Source organism: Capsicum annuum, chromosome 5 (assembly GCF_002878395.1).
Source record: "Capsicum annuum cultivar UCD-10X-F1 chromosome 5, UCD10Xv1.1, whole genome shotgun sequence".
Lineage (NCBI taxonomy): Eukaryota > Viridiplantae > Streptophyta > Magnoliopsida > Solanales > Solanaceae > Capsicum > Capsicum annuum.
In genome coordinates this window covers 107,782,349-107,795,638 of record NC_061115.1, presented here as the reverse complement: position 1 = coordinate 107,795,638, position 13,290 = coordinate 107,782,349, and positions in this window count along the sequence as shown.

The window sequence follows — 13,290 nt, the reverse complement described above, 5'->3', positions numbered from 1 at the left end:
CTTTTTTAAAAAAAAATCCATTTTGATAGTCCAATTTAACCCCGAATTAAAAGTAGGCTATATGGGTATCATTGGCTTTGTTTTGATATGCAAATTCAATATTTCTTAGTTTTAGCTGATTTTAGGATTTTTTGTGAGGAATAGGACTTCAAGATGAAAGTGTAGCAGACCAGTTTCGCCATTCATAGTAGGTTGTGTCTTAACACTTCCATACTGGGTTGGAGAGTTAATTTGTATACAAAATACATGTTAAGGGTGGAAACTAAACAGGAAAAATAGCTATTTATGTGTTATACTCATGTGGGGGCCTATATGTGATGTAATTATTGAATTTGAGATATTATGTGATACGTGTGACCGTGTGGGGTCCTACGTAATATGGATAGTTTAGAATACAAGTGAATAATTGGATAGTGTTGCTAAAAAATACCTTATTTGGTACTATTAGAGTTGTGTTATATTTATACTTTCCCATATATGATGCATGTGGAAATTCATAGGTTGTTAGAAATAATTAGTGGATAATTGGCTCACGTGATTGGTATATTGTTTTGTTTTGGAAATTCTTATTGTGATTAGTTATGGAAATACTCTTTAAGTTTAGTTATGAACATTACATCATCATCCTGATGGAATCACTTTAAGACATAATGTGGTAGTGCCAACTCTTACTCATGGGCATTACTTGTTGTTTGCAAGTTCTTGGACTAAATCTTACCTTTAAGGCAACATTTATAGAACATCTCATAAATCAAGTTTTTTTAAAAAGTTCTTGGTCTTAGTCTTGCCTCTAAAGAATGACTTATAGAGTATCTCATAAATCTAGATACAATGTGATAGTGTCGACTTTTGCCAATGGGGCATAACTTATTATTCTGAAAGTCCTTGGGTTAGGTCTTTTCTCTAAGACAATAGTTATGGAATATCTCATAAATCAATGCACAATGTGGTAGTGTCAAATCTTGTCCTTGAGGTGTAACTTATTATTTGAAAGTCCTTAGTCCAATTCTTGCCTCTAAGGCAAGAGTTATAGGACAAATCATAAATGAAGACACAATGTGGTCATGTCAACTCTTGTCCATAGGGCGTAACTTGTTGTTTGAAAGTCTTTGGGATAGGTCTTGCCACTAAGGTAATATTTATTAAGCATCTCATAAATCTAGACAAAATATAATCGTGTCAACTCTTGCCAATGGGGCATAACTTGTTTTTAATTTGAAATTCTTTGGGCTAATTCTTGTGTCTAAGGCAAGAGTTATAGAACATTTTATAAATAAGGACACAATGTGGTAGTGGCAACTTTTGTCCATGGAGAATAACTTGTTATTTGAAAGTCCTTAGACTAAGTCTTACCTTTAAGGCAAGAGTTATAGAGCATCTCCTAAATCAAGAAACAATGTGGTAGTGTCAGCTCTTACCCATGAGGCATAACTTGTCGTTTGAAAGTTCTTGAGCTAAGTCTTACCTCTAAAGTAAGAGTTGTAGAACATCTCATAAATAAAGATACAATATGGTAGTATCAACTGTTGCCCATGGGGCATAACTTATTTCTTTCGAAGGATTAATGTTGTCTCTAAGGCAAGAGTTATAGAACTTCTCATATATTAAAACACGATGTGATAATGTCAAATCTTAGTCATGAGGGGTAGCTTGTTGTTTGGAAGAAATATAAGAAAAGAGTAGGAAAGGAAAAAAAAGGAATAGATGTTGAGGAAAAAGAAAGAATCAAATAAAGACAAAAAATTAAAGAAAAATAAAGGTTGATAAATTTCTTCAAAAAAATATAAATCAAAGAAAATAAGAAAAGATAAAAAAAATAGAAGTTGAGAGGAGAAAAAAATAAAAATAAAAAAGCAAAAGTTGAGAAAAAAGAAAAAAATAAAGAAAAAAAAGATAAAACAAAAATAATGGTTGAGAAAAAAAGAGAGAAGAAATAAAAAAATAAAAAGAGAAAAATATAAAAAAAATTGAAGTTCAGAAGAGAAAAGAAAAAAAAATTGACGGTTGAGATTTTTTTAAAAAAGATAAAAAATAAAAGTCAAAAAAATAAAAGAATAGAAGTTGAAAGACAAAGTAGCATAAAGAGTTGTTTGAAAATATTTAGGTATAGAGGAGCTAATATGGATTTGTTCTATACATAAAAACGAAGAAAAATTAGTTTTGTAGGACTTTTCATATGGGTAGGGGTGTGCATCGGTCAGTTCGGTTCAGTTTTATGCATTATTGATTTGGTTTATTGGTTATCGGTTTTTAAATATGTTAAACCAATAATCAAACCAATAAGATATTTTTTATCGATTTTCGGTTGATCCATTTTTAGTTTTCAATGGTTAGGTTTTCAGTTTAACCGATAAGAAAATATACATAAAATAGAAATATTAGCAACTAACAAGAAAAGAAATGAAATCTTAGTTGCAGTAAAAATCCTACATAGTTTGTTTTATTTTACAAGTATCTTCAAACTTGAACAGGTTTTTAGATAATTGAATAGGTTTATAGAAATGAAAGAGAAATATATATATATACATATATATATATATACATATATATATGTATATATATATGTATATATATATATATACACACATAGGGATAAAGTGTAATTTGAAAAATTCTTATTGGGTTATCGATTTATCCAATAACCCAATAAAAAAAATTGAACCAAATCAATAACCCAATAAATTTTTTTATAAAATCACCAAAAACCCGTTAACCCAATAAACCAATACAATAAATCAATAATATTTTTATCGGTTCGGTTTATTGATCGGTTCAGTTTATGCGCACCCCTATATATGGGGGACAAAAAAGCAAAGTCACTAAAAAGAAGGACCATTTTTATTATTTATCCGACAAACTTATTGTTAATTATAACTCATAACAACTACTATTTGAGATGCTAAGCAAAAAATTGCCTCTCCATGATTTTCTCTCTTTCTCTCTCCACAATCTCTCATCTCTCTTTCTCTTTTGTTCTCTCTCTTTCTCATTCTTTTTTTATTGTACTTTCACCTCTTTCTTTGCCTTTGTATTTTGTGCTTTAATGCCCTCCTCCCCCCCCCCCCCCCCCCCCCCCCCCCCCCGCTCCTCTTTCATAAATTTATTCTTTCAAATAAATTTATTATTTGTATTTGGATGATTTTATCGCGAGTGTGTCCAGAATTCATTATTTGTATTTGAATGTAAATTAAACAAATATATGCTTCATTTGTATTTGCTTGCACCACCATATAACTTAACTAGTTGCTCAATCTTCTAATATATCATCTTTTTAGGAACACCATTACCAATTTGATCACACAAAGAAATAGGCCTATCTAAAGTAAATGAGAGATCATAGGACGAAGATAATTGCATTATATATCATATAGTAAATTTCAAATACTCAGAATTAATATTATGAGCATACTGCTCGAGTAATTGAATGAATACTAGTGTTAAGACATCACAATCAATAACTTTATAAGGGTATGTAAAATCCATAAAAACTTGGATAGAATTCGAAAAATTTTCTTTCCATCTGACAAAATCAATGCTAATTTGCAAACGATTCCAATATCCAAAAAATTGATAGGAGAAAGATGGATAAAACCTATTAGGAACTAGACTCCGTACTGACGTATTATATATCAGAAATTTATTACACGACCTTGGGCATTTAAAAGTTATAGAGAATTATTATATACGAATATAAATACATCATTTATATTTATATGGATCAAGTTGTTTCAACAAACACAACTCATATCGATTAATACAATTTGTATCAACAAATACAAGTGCATCAACATGTTCGAACATTTTTGATATCAATAAATATAGAATAAAAAAGATTCAAACCAATTGCAGCTATGCAACAACAACAACAAATCCAGTGTATTCTCACAAAGTGGGTCTGGGAAGGGTAGAATGTACGCAGTTCATACCGCTACCTCCAAAGAAGTAGAGAGGTTGTTTCCGATAGACCCCCGGCTCAAGATAAATAATAGTAAGTAAGAGTGTAATGCACCATTAAGCATGGTGGGTGGCATAACATAAAAGGAATAAGACATACTAAAAATAAAATAGAAATTAGAACAATACGAAATAAGATAAATAAGCGCAATATGAAATTAGAGATAAGAAATATGGCATCCGGAAAGTACGACCCCCACCTATGGACACAGTCCTGGGATTACTAACCCAGCTATACATGATCTCTTGTACTACTAGCTACAAAGCCAATTGCAGCTATGCAAAATACAAAAATACAAAATCAACCAATTTGAATTTTATGCATATACAAAATACAAGTATCAACAAATACAATATTCGTATCAACCTGTAACAAAGAAAACAATTATATCAACGTGTATCAACAAAATATAATTTTGTCAATGAATACAAAAATATGGTTCATGGAGTGAATACAATTGCATCATCGTGTTTGATGAAAATCACACCTACCCAATCCGGAAATCAACTAATTTATTAAACAATTTCAGCAACCAAACAAAAGGAAAAGATCAGATCTTGGAATTTACTTTCCTTAATACTCTCTTTACCTAACAAAAAATCTACTAAACCCCATGGGCGCATAGAATTATTGGATTTTACTTGAAAAGAGAGAGATGGAGGAAGAGAGGCAGCGGATAGGAAGGAGAGAGACAAGCAAGATACAAAGAGAGTGGTGAGAGAGGAGAGGGGGAGGTAATAAATAATGCTACAGTTGTTTTGGGTTATGATTATTTGAAACTATAACTATGGGTAATATGAGGGCTTATGTTTGCCATGTTATGGAGTTTTTTCTATAATTATTTGAAGCTATAGCTATGTGGTTGTGCTAAACCATGACCCACATTCAAAATATAAATGTAACAATATTTTAATTAAAAAGTTATAATTTTTACCTTGTTTTTTTCTTATTGCATAATCAATATAATTTAAGACATTAAAAAATCTACTTGTGATTAGTCTTTATAATTGTAAAATTTATTAACCACCTAATTAGATAAATTTAGATAAAAATTTAATTATGAAGAAGAAAGTTTGGTAGAAAAATTATAAATGCCAATAGAACATACGTAACTCAACATTATGTATAACATGATTTAGGTTATGTAAGATAATTAAAACCCGGTAAGATAATTAAAACCCGGTGAAAATTAAATTGAATACATTAGTATTTTTATTGAATTATGGGCATATAATATGTGTTTATAGATTATTGTTTGTATTTTTTAAATTTTTAGTTTCTGTAACGACCTTGTCTGTCGTTACATATAAGTCTTCCATTTAAAATTTTATGCTAAAATTCTTTTCGGATTCAAAGTTATAAATTTCAGGTTAGGCTAGCTTCGATCGAAATTGGAGCGAGGTACGGTCTAGATCAATTTGAAAATAATTTGGGTGGGTTTGGTGATGTTTAAATTGATCCCTAGTTAGTTAAGATGACAAGAAATCCATATAATTTCCTGAAACTGAGTTTGGGTAAGTAGAACTCCTGAAATTGGTCTTAGGATAAAATAGTATTCTTTGGAATGTCTTGGATTTAAGATGTGTTGTGAAAAAATAGATTTTTCGAGGAAGCTGGATATTTTGTCCCATCGATGTCACTATAGAGACATTCTCAAAAGAAAGAAAATTCCCACTATGGCGATCGTCAATACGTTCAAAGGGCTGCTATAACAAAAATGTTGCGATAGTGATGCTAATATAATGACATGAATCATTGTTTTTTGCAATAATACCCAATTACCCCCTGAACTATACCCAAAAAGGTTATGACACACCTCAATTTAAAGGGGGTCCTATTACCCCCCTGAACTAATTAAAAGTGTAATTTTGACACCCTTAGTGCCTATGTGGTACACACGTGTGTTGTTCCATATATGAGCCACGTATGTGCCACGTAGACACTAAGGGTGTCCAAATTATATTTTTAATTAATTTAGGAGGGTAATAGGACCCCCTTTAAGTTGAGGTGTGTCACAACCTTTTTAGATATAGTTGGGGGGGGGGGGGGGGTAATTGGGTATTTTCTCTTTTTTTTAACCCCCCTCCCCAAATAGTTTACGTTTTCAAAAAATAGTTGGAGCTTCAGCAGTGGCGATTTATGGAAAAAATCATCATTTTTCATCATATTTCATCGTTAAGGTAAGGAATCATCATCACTAACTAGTAAATTAATAATCTAGCCTTAGAGTTGCTAGTTTACGTAATTTAGGAAGGGCTATGGGCTGATTTTTCTTGGTTTTTTGGTGCAAGGAGATAAATATAGTATAAAATCAATGGGGTTTGCTTAATTATTGTTAATTTACCCTTGCATGTCATTAATTCACTAAGTAATTCTTGAAATTGGTAGCTTTAGGTGAATTAAGGTAGAAAAGCTATAGAACAGTATGGGAATAATCATGAACTTGGTTTTAGGGATTGGATGTGAGTTATAATTTCCAATATGGTAGGTCATTTCCTTAATTATGTATTTATATGAATTTCTAGATCAAAATCAAGCGGAAGTTGCACGGAAGGGCAAGGCTCTGACTTAGTGGAGTTGTGCAAGCTTGGTTCAACGTAAGTGATGCTATTGCAGTTTAATCTAATTTGTACTATATGTGCATGTTAACTACTTCTTAGTATGGTTTGTTAGTGCATGTTGTTAGCTGTGGTCAATGTAATAAGTTTTATCTTATTGCATGATTTTGACCAACCTTATGTTTAAATGATGAATATTTTGGTATTTGAATATTCTCTCAACTTATTGGTGAAATAAAGTTGACAAACACTTATCTCTGGAGGTTTGGTATATTAAAATAATTTTTCTCCTGTAGGCCATGACTAGAGGGTGGTTATGATACCTTTAGTGTGTATGTGCGAGGTTTAGGTGAGTTTGACAATTTCATGAGTGAACCGATGAAATATATTTGTAAGTTGGTTATTTTCATGCTTTCACTTAAGAATTCTATGGCATTTCCTACAACTATGAGTGACTAATTCCCTTAGCTAGGTTTATTAGAACCCTAGAGCATTAACGAAGTAAGCGAAGTGAGAGCTTCATTCAGATTATTGTTGCTGCATGTATTATGGTCTTCTTTGTATTGTTTGCCTCTTTCAATACTGCAGAAGCTAAGGACTAGCCTCTATTCACGATCATCCTCAAAAGAAAGTTCAAGATTGGGAAAAGAAGATCACAATAGTGATTCAAGGATATTAACGCTCGTCTAATAATTTGAGACCCACAAGGTGATAGTTAAACTGGGATCAAAGGAAAGGTTAGTAAGGCGACACTCTGAGACTCATAAGGTGAAGAGTGAAATTTATCAATGAGTCCACAAGACAGTCGGTGATGTCTATCTTGTTAGATTCTACATGCATAGCATTGAGATTGTAGGATTAAGCCTGATAAATCTACGTAGTTAGAAGCAATGGGGAACACAGTCCTAGTGTTCCTTTTAGATTGTTTAAAACTAAAAGTATTCAAGTTTTGTTACTATTTATTGATTACAACAAATTCCCCTCATTTACTTTTCTGCACTGCCGGACTATTTCAACAAGTTTGAGAAATATTTTTGGCTTATTCCCTACGGATTTGACCCTAACCAAGTTGGGTTACAGTATTTGACTTTAACCGCATTATACTTCTTGGAGGTGTGTTTTGGAAGACATTAAATTTTGGCACCGTTTTCTGAAAATACGATTACGGAATTGTTGATTGACGTTTTTCGGTTTTATTTTTCTATTATTCTTTGGGCATATACCGGTGTATGCCTAGCAAGAGGAGTTAAGGAAATCTTTTAATCCTAGTTAATCCTTAAATTAAAAGAATCCTACAGCTGAATTATAGGATGTCATAACGTGGATGCGAAGGTAATCTTGTGAGGGCTCGGGATAGCTCAAATGGCATGCCTTCCCTTCACCTAGTGTTATTCAGAAGACTATAGATCTGACTATTGATTGATTACTAGTAGAATCCAATATGGCGAGGGATATAGAGGTTCATCATATAGCTCAGGTGGTAGAGATGGTGAGGCAGAGACATGTAGCAAGTCATCTAGAAGAACTCAATGGAAATCGTGATAGAGTTAGAAGAGGTAAATCTTAAGTACTCCCAGCCTATCAGTACTTACAACCATATTATGATCCTGAGAAGGACTAGGTATACACTGAGCCTGCAGAGAGATGAGCTATCATAACTCCTGCATTGCTACCAAATATGAAGTTTGATATCACTAGTGCCATGATACAGTTGTTGAATCTGAAGGGTATTTTTGCAGGCTTGCCCACTGATGACACAAACATGCATATTATTAATTTTATTGGGATTTTCTCATCATACACTATATCGGTGGTAGATCAAGAAGTTTTCAGAATCAGGTTGTTCTCTTTTTTTTAACTGGTGAAAGTACACTATGGTGAGGGAAACGTCCTCGTTGCTCTATCACTACTTGGAATTAGTTGTGAAGGCAGTTCTATATCATTTCTTTCCCCCATCCAGAATGCTATAGTTAAAGGATGAAATATGTAATTTTAGGTAGCTGCACTCAAAATCAATGTTTAAGGCATGATTTTGGTTTAAAAAAAAGTTGATGATGGTGCCGAATCATAGAATTGTGGGAAACAACTTACTTGAAATATTCTATTGAGCCCTTAACACCAGTTCAAAAGCTATGGCAAACAGTATAAATGGTGGAGAATTCATATGCCTATTTTGGGAGGTAGCATTGGAGATATTAGATCAGATCTCTCTCACCTACCAAAGGTGGCATACTTGGGAGGCTGAGAGAGGCGTTGGTACATATACTATTAGTGATTTTAATCAGCACAGAGTTATTGATGACATAGTAGTGCAAGGGATTGCTCATCTAAGGATAGAGGTAGGATTGTTAACAAAGCAGTCCACGACAATAAATTCTAAGAAATTAAATGCAATATGCTCACAAAGTAAGGCCACCAGATCATATGATTTTGATTTGGAAGAAGAGGTAAAATATCTAGATATAGAGTTGGAAGTTTCTCGAGCCAAAGGGCAAGAAAACCAAGGTTAAAACTACTATAGGGTTAGATGAAGAGATCGGAGCTAAGAGAGGGACAATGACTATATATGCAAGGATGATTACAAAGAGAAGGGTGGTTTATATGTTCCAATAGGCAACCGTGATAGTGAATCAAGGATGGATACTATGTTTTCCAAGTTGGTAAATGGTTAGGAAATTCAAGAAATTTACCTTAAGGATATTAAGGTTGACATTTCAGGTTTAACCCAGAAAGTGGAATCGCATGCTACTGTGATCAAATAGTTGGAGCAATAATTTGGCCAAATGTCAGCAGCCTAAAATTAGCAACAACCAGGCTCCCTTCTAAGAAATATAGTGTAGAATCCTAAGAATAATGATCACTATCTTGACATCACCACTCGAAGTGGTAAGAAAACTATTAACCCTCCTATGTCTATGGATGATGAGCTGAGGAATAATAGTCTTGATGTCAATGAGAAACTTGATATGGAGATGGAGAAATCGACAGGTGTTAGTAAAAGTGTGGAGAAGGATAAAGGAAAAAGTAAGGTAGTTGAGCCTATATTGAAGACCATTCCAAGATCTGCCCCTCCTTTCCCTAGAGAATAAGGAAGAAACAAGACTAAAAAAGTATTAGAAGTTTTTGTTGATATTAAAAGAACTGTCTGTTAAGATTTCTCTTATAGATTCTTTGGACCAGATGCCTTGCTACCCAAAGTTTATGAAGGGCTTGGTCACTAAGAAGTAGATGGTGAGCTTTAAGCGCATAGATAATATGTACCATTGTAGTGTTGCGACTACCTGATTGTTGGTAGAGAAAAAAAGGGCCCCAGAGCATTTACTATTCCATGTTCTATTGGGTGCTTTAGCTTCTATCAAGATTATGCGATTTAGAATCTAGCACCAACCTTATGTTGGTGGTATACAGGAAGTTGGGGTTGAAGGCACCCAAACCTATATTCGTAAGGCTATAGATGGTTGATCGAACTATTAAGAAATCAATTGGTATTTTGTGTGATGTACTGGTGAAGGTTGCATCCTTCTCATCTTTGGCTGACTTCATGATCTTAGATTGTAAGGTGGACTTTGAAGTCCATATTATCTTGGGAAGGCCTTTCCTAGCTATGGCCAGGGCCTTTATTGACATAGAGATGGGGCAGATGAAGTTCAAACTGAATGATAACTAAGTCACTTTTAATGTGTTCCAGTCTATGAGGCAACCAAAGGATATGAGAGTGGTGTCCATGATTGATACTATTTATGATGATAACATGACTATGCCCATTAAAGAGAGACTTGGGGTTATGGCGATAGTAGCAGTTAGAATAAATTTTGATAGTGATGGCCTTGATGAGTACAATGAGATGGTGAGTGAATTATATGGTAGAGGTTCTTATATTTATGCTCCGAAGAAGCTTGATATTGATTTGAAGAATAGAACCACTCCTCTAGCTCGACTATCTATTGAGGAGCCACCGATCTTGGAATTGAAGAACCTCCCATCTCAATTATACTATGCATTTTTGGGAATAGACAATACCTTGTCGGTCATTATTGCAGCTTACTTAGTAAAATTATAGGTTGAGGCATTACTTTCAGTGTTGCAGAGATTTAAAAGGGCCATAGGTTGGACTATTGTAGACATTATGGGAATTTGACTTAATATTTGTACTCATAAGACACAACTTGAACTGAACTATGTTCCCAACATCAAGCATCAATGTCGATTAAATCCTCATACGCAGGAAGTAGTAAAGAAAGAAATTCTCAAGTGTTTAGATGCTAGAGTGGTTTACCCATTTGCAGACAGGAAGTGGGTCAACCTAACTTAATACATATCAAAGAAGGGTGGGATCACTTTGGTCCCTAATGAAAATAATTAATTGGCTCCCATGAGACCAATTACTAGATAGAGAGTATGTATGGATTATACAAAGCTGAATACTTGGATTCAAAAGACCATTTTCCTATGCCATTCATGGATCGAATGCGACAGACTAACAGGCAGGGGTTGGTATTGTTTCCTTGATGGGTATTCAGGAAAATATCAAATTTTGATTGCTCCCGAGGACTAAAAAAAGACTACTTTTACTTAACCTTATAGTACTTTTGCATTCGAGAGGATGTCGTTCGTATTATGTAATGCTCCCACCACTTTTTAGAGATGTAGGATGTCCATATTTTCTAACATGGTAGAAGGCAATATAGAGGTGTTCATGGATGACTTTTCAATAGTTGGGGACTCCTTTGATGATTGTTTGGCCTATTTAACCAATGCACTCCAAAGATGTGAGGAGTGCAATTTGGTGCTGAATTGGGATAAGTGCCATTTTATGGTGAAGAAAGGTATTGTCCTTGGTCACAAAATCTTAAAATGGTGAATTGAGTTGGATAGAGAAAATATAGATGTGATTGAAAAATTACCTCCACCAGTCTCAGTTAAAGGTATTCGAAGCTTTTTAGGTCATGTTGGCTTTTATAGGAGGTTCATCAACGACTTCTATAAAATTGCAAATCCTCTATGTATGTTTTTATACAAGGAGGTGAAATTTCTATTTGATGATTTATGTCTTAAGGCCTTTGAGTGTCTTAAGGAGCGGTTGATCTCAGCACCTATTATTGTATCCCTTGGCTAGTGTTTACCGTTTGAGGTTATGTGTGATGCTAGTGGTATGGCCTTGGGTGTTGTCCTAGGATAGAAACATGACAAATCCTTCACCCGATCTATTATTCCATCAAGGCATTAAACCCCATACAAAATAACTATACAGTCACTGAAAAGGAATTGATTTGGTGGTTTTTTTCCTTTGAGAAGTTTTGGTCTAATTTGATTAGGAAAAAAGTCATAGTTCACACAGATCATGCAGCCTTGAGGTGTCTAATAATTAAAAAGGATGCTAAAGCAAGGTTAATACTTTGGGTTCTCTTGCTTTAAGAATTTGACTTTTAGGTGAAATATTAAAAAAGCACTAAAAATCAGGTGGTTGATCACTTATTTCGGCTTGAGGATGAGGTAATACAGAAATTAGGTGATAAGCTTGACATAGATGATACTTTTCCAGATGAGCGGGTTTCAGCAGCATCTCAAGACTTAATCCCTTGGTTTACTGATTTTACCAATTATCTAGCAAGAGATCTCATTTCAAAAGAATTATCATCCCAACAAAAAAACTGATTCATGCATGAGGTGAGGAAATTTTTATGGGATTGAGCCTTATCTCTTTTGGATTTGTTAAAATGGTGTAATTCATAGATATATTCCTGAGTTAGAGATTATGAGCATCCTTAAGGCTTGTCATTCATCGCCAGTTGGGGGTCATCATAGTGGAACTTGAACAACCTACATGATTCTGCACAAATCTTTGAGTTTGAGTTGTTTGATGTATGAGGAATTGACTTTATGGGTTCATTTATATTTTTGTAGCAGTTAGCTATGTTTTAAAGTAGGTGGAGGCTACTGTTCTTCCCAATAATGAGGGTCGAAGTGTCACTGTGTTCTTGACACCATATTTTCTTAATTAGCACTCCATATGCTATTATCAGAGATAGTAGGTCTCACTTTTGCAATTACCTTTGTAAGGCACTGCTTGAAAAATATGGTGCAAAGCATAAGGTGGCAATACCTTAGCATCCTTAGACAAGTAGGCAGGTAGAGTTCTCTAATAGAGAGATCAAGTCCATATTGGCAAAAATAGTGAATGCCAACAACACCAATTAGTCAATGAAACTGGACGACACATTATGGGCCTATCGAATAAATTTTAAGATCCCCATAGGTACCTCTCTATATTAGCTTGTGCACGGTAAGACATGTTACTTGCCAATTAAACTTGAGCATAAGGCACTATAGGCATTGAAAAGGCTCAATTTGCAGTGGCATGATTCAACTACATTGAGGTTGAGCAAGGTAAAGGAGTTGGATAAGTTCTAACATTGTTTTTATGAGAGTTTTGCTCTATACAATGAAAGAATAAAGCTGTATCATGACAAGAAAATTGAGAAAAGAGTCCTCAAGCCTGGTGATTTGGTCTAGTTTTATAATTCAGTACTTTTCTAATATCTTGGAAAGAAAAGTTGAAGTCTGGGTTTTACGGACCATTCACTGTAGTTTAGGTATTCCCATATGGTGCTATTGGGCTGGAGCATGATGGTGAAGCCCCATTCAAGGTGAATGGGTAGCAGGTGAATCACTATATAGGAAACCCTGATAAGGTAAAAGTATGTGTTGATATGGACCTTGGTGAACTTTGAATAACAAAGACAATCATGTCGTGTTGCAATAGTAAACTAGGCTACA